Source organism: Tigriopus californicus, chromosome 11 (assembly GCF_007210705.1).
Source record: "Tigriopus californicus strain San Diego chromosome 11, Tcal_SD_v2.1, whole genome shotgun sequence".
NCBI lineage: Eukaryota > Metazoa > Arthropoda > Copepoda > Harpacticoida > Harpacticidae > Tigriopus > Tigriopus californicus.
Window position 1 is genome coordinate 2,401,882 of NC_081450.1, and position 2,546 is coordinate 2,404,427.

A 2,546-nucleotide genomic window follows, 5' to 3' on the forward strand; every position below is an offset into this window, starting at 1 on the left:
CCGACAGCACACTTTCTTTGTGCGAGTTGTGCCCTGGTGGAATGAATTACCGAGGGAAACCCGCCAATGTCAGAGCCTTCGGATGTTCAAATCTTTTCTCCGGTCTGCCTTTACCTGTGCCCAATGACCCAATGGTTGATGAGGGTTTCTGCTAATACATTACTTTTGCCTACTTTTGCTTTCTTATTTTCATCTTACGCCAATTTTATTTCTTTACCTCGTTTTTCTTTTCAATTTTTGCCAATACTCAGTATACACGCCTGTGCTTGAGTGGTACCAACGAATAAACCAATAATCACATGGGCCCCAAAGATCAGCAGCGAATCTCTGCTTGGGTTAAGCTAAGGACACTAAAACAAGATAATCAATTGTCCATTATAGATGTACTGATATATTAACATTTATGTATATGTATATTTCTATTATATTGTTTAGTTTTATTATGTATATTTTTGCCTATTTCTTGCATTTCTTTTCTTAATTATCAGTGTACGTTCCTCATGAAATTATTCTTGTTCATTTTCTGTCTATAAATGTTTTTCAGCAAATTTTGCCCAAAATTTTACTTTTTTTAAGACAATTTGCTTGTTTTTTACTTACTTGTTGTTCACGGTTATTTCATTTATTCTTTTGACTTTTAAAGTTCATTCGGAAATATCTGGTATTTGAACAGAGTTGTATATCAAAGAGATCATTAGTTACTAAGAAATACACTGAAATGTACTATGTAGCATGGGCGACCTGGTTTTATTTATACTAATGTGACTGTCTTAATTCAACACAATGGCCTAAGTTGGCGGACAAAGAGAAGCCGTGACATTTCCTCTCTTTAGAATCCCTGCTTAAAGTGATCCGTCTGTTCAGAATCAAATTTGAAAAGAAAACACGTTATAATGAGTCACAACTGTTAACATGTATAGTAAAAACCGCAAAAAGTATTTTGAGTGTATTGTCCAGACTGCAATTTAATTATGTTTGTTTCGTCAGATACGTAAGTTTGATTGATGGATTCATTTAACTACAGGACTGATCCTCTTTCAAGAACAATTTGTTTAGCAATTAAAGGAATTAAGCATACAGTTTTGACAACCTCGCTGATCAATTTCTTGACAATATATTCCTTAGGTTTGGATGAGCAAAAGCTTGCCTTCCCCAGAAATTGCACTGAATATTTAGAATAAAATTTGTTACAGTTCAGAAATTTTGCGTAAGGTTGAGTGACCTTGTTCAGATCAATAGACAATCAACTTTTTGAAAATATCAACTTCATCATTCGATCTGACGAAAATCTGTTCACCGAATGACAAGATTCTCGCCCAAAAACCTACTAGGAACATGAGCTTTCATAACTTTCATAAGAGCTTAATACAAACTTTCTGAAGAGGAAATCAACGGAACAACCATGAGTCGATTTAGTGTTCATAACTAATAGTTGAAATTTGCTAAGATTTTGGTCAACAAATTTTCTAATCGACTGATTTTGTCTTCTTACTAAATCGTATTTTTGTTTTAGGCTCGATTCCTCACGGATCTCACACGACCGTCTTGCACTTACCCACTTGAAACAATATAATTTATATCACGTTCGGCACCGGTTTCTCCGGTAGTAACCTTTTAAAGGCTCGCAGGCGTTTAAGTCAGGATCAATTAGTTGTATTTGAATATTTTAGGAGGTCACTAACGTCAGGAGTGTCCGCGGGTTCTTTGATTGAAAACACTTCACCAGCTATTTTATCTCCATCACTGAAATCCGCCTTTGAGCATTCAAGATATTCATTGCTGACTGACCGCATTGTCAAGTTTAGTGGCATTTCCCAGCGTTGCCACTTGAAGAGGATTTCCGTCCAAATTGGCATGTTTTACGCTACATACGCGTACGTAAGCCTGAAGAGATGGCATCAACAGCCAATATTAGTGATACGATCAAATGGATTCTTTAAACCAAGGTTGCCAGAAAACTTGGAAAGCAAAAGCTCGAGCCAATCCCAAAGTTTTGTAAATTAATATGTCTGAGGGAAGCTGCGATCAATTTTGAGCCAAAGGTACGGGATTCTGTCACGCTGCTACCAATGACATATGAAGAGGTTGGAGCGGTTGGAGGGATAGTTTATGTTGGATAGATTAAGTTTCCAGAATCTTAGGTATTTTTGGGGCAAAAAACTTTGCGGCAATTTTAATCATAAAGCAACCCAATATCGAGAACTTACAGGAAATATATTTTTTTATTATGTTTACTCTGAAGAAACTGAGCAATGAAAAAAATTGGAATATATATTGGTGCTCTTAGGTATCTAATCTCTCGATTTATAGCAATTTTCTTTATTTTGATCATTTCCTCCGAAGAGTGCATGCATGGGTTGGCTGACGTTAAAAAGGGAAAAAATAAAAAACGGGGACACCAAAATTTTTGAACAACACACCAATAAATGAATAGGCGCACGCATGGATAAAAAAAGCACATACACAAAAGAGAGCACTTAAAAAACAGAATCTCGTAGACCGAACCATATTTTGGCACACTAAGCTCTATGGAGGCACCATTGACC